The 7,648-nt window shown below is 47.3% G+C and overlaps 1 protein-coding gene across 1 annotated transcript in view; it reads left to right on the forward strand.

Moving 5' to 3' along the window:
* Nucleotides 1–212: 212 nt before the first annotated feature.
* The window catches only part of Popdc3 (popeye domain containing 3), a 28,089-nt gene continuing 20,653 nt past the window's right edge, over nucleotides 213–7,648 (forward strand). Inside the window, exon 1 of the mRNA XM_032896901.1 lies at nucleotides 213–362. The gene's annotated coding sequence lies outside the window, so the exon portion shown is untranslated. The remainder of the gene's footprint in view (nucleotides 363–7,648) is intronic.

Raw genomic sequence — 7,648 nt, forward strand, 5'->3', positions numbered from 1 at the left:
GTGCTCAGCTCCATCACTCTCCACCAAGGGCACCACCCAGGGTCTGGGACGAAGGCTGGTTACTGGGAACCTTTACCAACTTAGAGCCTCGCGAGCTCCGCACCCTGCTGGCGCCCGCTGGCTGCCCGCCTGCCTCGGAGCGCGCGCCCGAGCCCGTCCCCGCCGCAGGGAGCGGCTCCGATCCGCTGTGCCGGTCTCGGGCGGGCGCGAGAGGACGCATCCGGAATCCCCGCGCGTGCGGGCGGGTAGCGAGGCGAGCGTGTTTCGGTCCGTGGGTTTCGGGCTACTAGAGCCGCCCGCCCCCGCGCACTGGGCCGGAAAGTTCTGCGTGCTCCATCGGGAGCGGCGTGAGGGCCGGGAAGGTAAGCGGAGACCTGCGCGCGGGAGTGGCAGCCCTGCAACTTCGCGGGGCTGCGGGCACCGGAGACCCGGGAGAGACTCAGACCCCCTGTGCGCGTCCCCTCTGCGCGCACCCTGAAACCCGTGCGCGCCGCGTGGCTCGCAGCTCCCGCTTGGGATCCCCGGAGTGCGAGCGGTCCTCCCCCTTCCTTACGAAGCTGCCAGACCAGTGCTCTAGAACCTTCCCGGCGCCCTAGATACCTGGTGACCCAAGGAAAATATTTCGAGAGGAAAAGCCGATCCTGGGGCCCTGGCGGGTGTGGGTCTCACCTCGGGCGATTCGTGCCCCATAGCACTTACCTTTCCTGGGACTAAGAAAGGACCCCAGTAGGGTCCCTGCAGTCAGGGCGTGGGGCAGCTGCTGGAGTCAGAGGGCAGCTTGGCTCTGACCTGCTCTCTATACTTGGGGAGTCCCTTGCCAGAGAAAGAACAAAATTTATAAATCCCAAATGTCATCATCAAGGTCCGCTACAGCAGCTTAGTTTTGAGAGTCTGTATTGTAGGAAAAGATCAAAGACACTGTATCAAAATGCAGTACAAGAATGGCGGGGGGTGGGGTGGGGGCAGTTAAGCAGGTAACATCTGGAAAAAGTAAAAAAAAATGTTAGTAAGTACTAAAAGGATAAGATTTAATAAATTAATGGAAAGTAGATTTAGAAACCCACATTTAAAAGAAGAATCAAGAATAACAAAATTACCCACCTTACTAATGTTTACTCTGTGTACTGAGTTACTTTGAATTTGCACGCTTGCAAAGTGCAATTAAACTTTAGTGACAACCTTGGAAAGGTATTATTGGCGCCTGTTGGTGTTGCGTTTGGTGACTATTTTGTTACCCTGCTCATGTTTTCATTTTAAAATCTAGATTTAATTAATTTATTTATTTCGCGCTAGTACAGTAACTAGGTGTTGTCCTTCATGGAGGAAAACAACATTAAAACAGAGTTACACAAACAAACAAACAAAAAACGGATCTCAGTTTCCCCGTTTGCAAAATGGGATTAGTTGGTTCCAGTTCCCAAATAACCTGAGGTTCTTCTGTCCTGAAAAATCTGTGTGGTCTTCAAGAGTTTGAGGTACTAAGCCAAACTGAAATCTACATTAAAGTATTTTCTCTTGTCAAAACTTTATAGCTAAATGGGAGGCATTCTATAGTTAAACTTATTAATCCAATTAGTCTTTCACAGTAGCTGAATCATTGTGTAGCCTGTGCTTGAGAATTGTTTCACTCTGTGCTGTTGAATACAAAGACTTCACCGGAAGCCAGGATCCTAGAGTACAACCTTCAAGGCTCACACGTGGGCACCTCAGCACCTCTGCCTGCTCCTTCTGACCTGGAGAATCCGGAAGCATTCGTTACGGTGCACACCAAAGCAGGAGACTTCAAAACTGCTTTGGGAAATGTCTATGATGGATATGCAAACTGCAAATTGAGATTTATTTTTTGTAATTATACCATTCAGCTAGGGTTATGAGTGATAGAGTTTTTTTTTTTTTTTTTTTAAATTTAGCTGTGGAATGGAGGAACATATTGAATTACTAATAACATTTTTTAAAGGGAAGGGGAAACTCCCTTTCTCTAAGTATAGAAATTGTGTTAAATGTGTTAATGTAAAAGTTATTATTGGTGTTAACCAAAATAAATAGCTAGAGGTTGATGGGTTAAATCGCCTACAGTATAACCATGGGGAGTCCGCCAGCCCAGAGAATCCAAGGTGAATTCACAGTGGCCTACAGTGACTTGATACTTTGTGTTCTTTAACAGAAATAACTCCCAGGGGCTGTCACACGGAGACTGGCCAGGATAGGACTATAAGGGAAGGGGTGTGGAGTATTGTCAGGAGAATGAGTGCCTGCCTGAACTTATCAGGGGTGGGGGGTGGGGGAGGTGGGGGGTGGGGGGGCGAGGGAGTCTCTGGGATCTGAGAGCAGACCTCCACACACAAGCAGTTCTCAGAAGGGTTAATTCTGTCAGGTTGGCTGAATAAGAAAGTGCAGGAAAAGCCAACCCCCCCGAATGTGCCTGTGACGTCACTCCCAAGCCAGCTGGGTCTGAGAGCTCTGACTGAAGGAATAGATGCGTTCATTCCTGGTGACGTTATTGGGAGGTGGTAAATGGAAGGAGATTGGCCGACCGGGACTATGTCACCTCACCTGTGGTGTGTCATTGTGGCTGCATCTTGTCTGGTCTTTTCTTGGATTCCCCCTGTATCCTTGACTCCAGGACACAATTTGTCATACCACGCCCATTGTAACGGTCCAGCACCTCTGAGACCTCTTTCCAGCTGTTCTCTTAGCTAATTTTGTGGTCACAGAGACCTAGAAGGGACTCAGATAGTCCTGAAAGTTGAGGTACTTGTAGTCTTGAGCATTCCAGACAAGGGAGGAATCTATAAGAATCTTAGGTGGAGGGACTGTTGCTCTTTGAGGAGGTTGGTGTTTGTGAAGTCTGATACACTCAGAGCAGGGGCATGGCTCCTCTGGAGGGCTGTCTTCCTCAGGTGTTTGTCTGCAGATGAATGTGGACAAAATAGTTTTTGTGATGGTTTGTGTGTGCTTGGCCCAGGGAGTGGCACTATTTGGAGGTGTGGCCCTGTTGGAGTGGGTGTGTCACTGTGGGTGTGGGTATTAAGACCCTCACCCTAGCTGCTTGGAAGCCAGTCTTCCATTAGCAGCCTTCAGATGAAGATGTAGAACTCTCAGCTCCTCCTGCCCCGTGCCTGCCTGGATGCTGCCATGCTCCTGCCTTGATGATAGTGGACTGAGCCTCTGAACCTGTAAGCCGGTCCCAATTAAATGTTGTCCTTAATAAGACTTGCCTTGGTCATGGTGTCTGTTCACAGCAGTAAAACCTAAGACAGTTTTGCTTTTAACTTCAAAACTTTGCTGTGAAAAACCTTGATATTGGTTGAATCTGGATAATGGCTATGTGGGGTACTGGGTTTGTTATCTCCTCTTTTGTTTTCTTTTCCTTCCCCCTGCCAGTGCTGGGAACCAAACCCAGGGCCTTCCACATCTTAGGCAAGCACTCTGCCACCTCACCTCCTATTTTGTCTGTTTGCCAGGTGCTGGAGAGTTAACTGGCTCAGTCAGTTAAGGTCCTGACATGTGAGTATGAAGACCTTAGGTCAGGTCCCCAGCCTGTGACAGGCACATGTGTAACCCCAATGCTGGGCACTAGTGGGGATAGGTGGGTCCCCGAGCTCACCAGCCAACCACTGTGGCCATTAGTGAGCTCCAGATTCAGCGTCTGGTCATGTTTTAAAAACTAAAAGAGAACAATGGAGCAATGCAACTAACATAGGACTCTAATCTCTATACGCACACACATGTGTGTGTACAAACATGGACATACATACTTTAACCACACACACACAAAATTTAAAAATTATTCACCAGAAAAAAAAGTGAATTTGGAAAAATGAGGCACTTGCTAACTTGAGGCATTTCATTTCAAATTTACAGGGATTTAAAAGCCATTTCGAGCATTCGCGCATAGGTTAACATTCCTTATATATGGGGAATCTAGAAGCCGGGAAGATGTCAGAATAAAAGCCTGTGTCGACTTAACGCTGGAAAGATCCAACGATCCAACGAAAACACGATAGTGTTGACTCTTTAAGTTCTGATTGTTGTGTAAATGCATTACTATCTTTGCGATTAAAATATTTCATATTTATATTTTACCTGTGTATGGACATGTTGAGGTTTGATCTGTTGCCGTGTACTGTAAAGCTAAATTTTATACCCAAAGGTCTAGACCTATGAGTGACTTCTCATGTTTACAAGCTTTTGTTGTGCAAACCTTGTTCCTTGATTTAAAGCTATTGGTTAAATACAATTAGGTACAGCCAGTTACCGGAGGGATTAGAGGTAGGTGGCTTTGGAGTGACCTGGTTGGAGGAAAGAGAGGAGAGAAGGAAGAGGAAGGAGGAGAGAGAGGAGGAGATCTCCAAAGGGGAGATGGACCATGAGCATGTGGCCAGGAGAAACTTTGAACTTCGGACTTTTAAACATTGTTGAGGCCGGGATGGACTATGGGGACTGTTGAAGTTGGACTAAGTGCATTTTGCATTACGTTATGGCTAAAAGCCTATTGAAAAGTGGTGGTATGAATAGGCTTGGCCTCCATAGTTTCATATGTTTGGCTGCTTGCCCCATGGGGAGTGACACTATTAGGAGGTGTGGCCTTGTGGGAGGAAGTGTGTCACTGTGGGGGTAGGCCTCGAGGTTTTTATGCTCAAGCTCCATCGAGTGTGGCATTTCAGTCTCCCGCTGCCTTTGGATGAAGATGTTGGCTCCCCCAAAATAGAGTCTGCCTACAGGATGCCATGGTACTGTGATGATAATGGTCCGGACCTCTGAAACTGTAAGCCAGTCCCGATTAAATGTTTTCCTTTATAAAAGAAAGGAGAAAAAGAACACAAAGTGAAGCCCCCGTGTTGTAGAAAGGAAAAGCAAAGGTGTCCCATCATACAGGTGTCTGCGTCTTTATCACGAAGCAAAAGTTATCCGGCGATCTTTGCATATTTATACAAATTGCGTGTATAGAAGGCAGAAACTTTTTTCTAATAAAAAAAAGTTGTATTTACTTAGAAGCACTCACAATGTCAATACCGAGTGGCATTCCGTTAACAGAGATAATCAATCAAACACAGAACTACCATCCACATACATAACTCAACTGTATTGTGCTCTAACAAGAACATGATTGAAGGGTTGGGGATTTAGCTCAGTGGTAGAGCGCTTGCCTAGGAAGCGCAAGGCCCTGGTTGGTCCCCAGCTCCAAAAAAAAAAAGAACCAAAAAAAAAAAAAAAAAAAAGAACATGATTGAAATTTTCATACCAATTTATAACCCCCCAGGCTGTACCAGGCGCAGTTAGTGGGTATTGCAATTACTGCCAGGACAGGGCTAGTTAAAGACACACTCATTGGTGTGTTAACCATTCAGAAAAGACACTGTATAGTTTTTAAAACAAATCTTTCAAGGCCTTACATTTCAATTTTTTTTTCTTCAAAATGAATGAGGTGTGTATGGGGGTGGGGGTGGTAAAGGCTTTATAGACAAGGAAAAAAAACTGACCTAGACCCAACTTATCCTCCTCTTCCTCCTCCTCCCCCTCCTCCTCCTCCCCCTCCTCCTCCTCCTCCTCCTCCTCCTCCTCCCCCTCCCCCTCCTCCCCCTCCTCCTCCTCCTCTTTCTTTCTTTTCAGCCTTGACCGTTTCCTGCTGCAGCTGGTTTTCTTTTAACTTTGTAGACAGCACTGTCCTTTTCATATTTTTCCTTCAGCTTGGCAGCCTTCTTGTCACAGGGCTGCTTGTCACTGTTCCACATCTCCCCAAGTTTCTCTGCAGCATCCCCCGTGGACCAGCGGGATGTTCTCCTTCGATTTGGGGGCAATGACGTAGGACAGAACAAGAAGGCCGAAGGAGGCCACCTGGGTGCACTGGGGTTCTAGAACTTCCTTTCAGTGCCCCATTTGGGGGTGTAGGTTGTCACATCAGCCTCGACCCTGTCTTCAAAGCTCCCCACTTCCTTAGCAGACACAGTCCCCACCTCTCTGAGGACTTCTTACAGAACTTGGAGGGGCTGACAGAAGCATCCATGCTCCTCCTTGTGCTCCTCCTGGCAGGTTTGTGCACAGTGCACATGTGCACATGAAGATGTTTGCCTCTTCCACTCTCCTTTGCTCATGTTTAGATGATTTTCCTCTTTGGGGCACAGAATTGCCCAGTGCCCGTCTGGCTCTCACCCTAGCACTGGCTGTGAGAGCAGGAACCAGAAGACCCAGGGCTAAGCAGGCATGAAGCCGCTGGTCCGAGTCTCACCGCTGTACTTTCATTCCTTTATAACAAGCTAACTCCATACTCAGTCAAATGGAAACCTAATTTGTAAGTTTGCTTTCTGTAACAAACGGACAGGCTCCAACCAGTCACAGACAGCTGAAATCCAGCCATCCACAGACAGCCAACTCATAACTCCATGCAAATGCAGCAGATGCCTCGTTGTAGCCAGTATGGAGGAGATTCTTGGCTTCGTTTTCCTGTTCCACTTTTAAGGGGTTTGTACGGGGCTGGTTCTGCTGGGTAGCTCCTCTGAGCCCCTTGCCTCGATGCCTGACTGATGGAGGCCCCCTTTGCCCTGCCTCTGTCAATCTGTCTACATTTTATTTCTTCCCATAAGATCCTAAGCACCTAGAGGTGCTTTCTTATGTGAAAAAAAAAATGATATTTTAACATAAGAAAAGCTGTAGTGAACTTGGCCTCAGTATTAAGGTGGGCATGGTTGAGTACATCCGAAACCCAAAGACCGGAGAAGGAAGAGCATGACGTCGGGGCTACCTTGAGTTATTTAGCAACGCAAAGGGGGTGAGGTGAGGAGAGAACTGAGAAGAGAAGGAAAGGAGGAAGGGGAGAAGAAAGCGGAAAAGAGGGAGAGATAGTAATGTTTTAATGTCCTTCCCAATTAAAAAGGAGACGTGTCCCAAGAGCAGATTGTATGTGGCTCCCTGCCACTAAAGAGCAAGCTATCTGGTCTGTTACGTGACTGCAAAATCCAACATCAGAACCACAGTTCGCTCCAACCCAGTGGGCTTACTTTTCCTGCCCAGAGTCCTGATGTTTCCTTGTTTCCCTCCAGGTTTAATAAGTCAGGAGGGCCGTGTCCGTGGTTAATTTCTGTATCAATTTCTCGCCGAACTAGCTGTGTTCCCTCTAGTGGGATAATTCACTGTTCTTAACGTGGGGTGGTCCTTCCACTTCTAAGATAGCTCCCTCTGTTTTGTAATCCTTTACTTTGGACATCCGTCACTCTCACAGTATCTTCACTTTGCCTTCGGTCATCTGTTTTGCCGTTTTACTTTTTGTCTTGTTCTCTGCTCAGGAGGTCTGGAGAGATGACTCAGTGGGTAAAGACACTTACTGCTAAGCACGGTGATTTTTTTTTTAAATTTTGTAATTATATTTATGTGCAGAAAACTTAAGTGTACATTTAACCCAGTTTAGTGGCGAGTCCTTTAGCCTTTGCCTTTTCCAGCTTGTCAATGCGAGTCACAGACTTAGGACCCAGGACGTTGCCTCCCCAGTGGCGGCGGATCTCGTCATATCTGTCATTATAATTGGTCCTAATAGCTTCCACCAGCTTAACCAGAGCACCCTTGTCTTCCGAGGTAACCTGTGTGAAGACAACAGTGGTGCATGTCTTCCTGTGGACCAGGCGCCCCAGCCTGGCCTTTCCCTTGATGATGC

This window comes from Rattus rattus, chromosome 3, assembly GCF_011064425.1.
Source record: "Rattus rattus isolate New Zealand chromosome 3, Rrattus_CSIRO_v1, whole genome shotgun sequence".
Classification (NCBI taxonomy): Eukaryota; Metazoa; Chordata; class Mammalia; order Rodentia; family Muridae; genus Rattus; species Rattus rattus.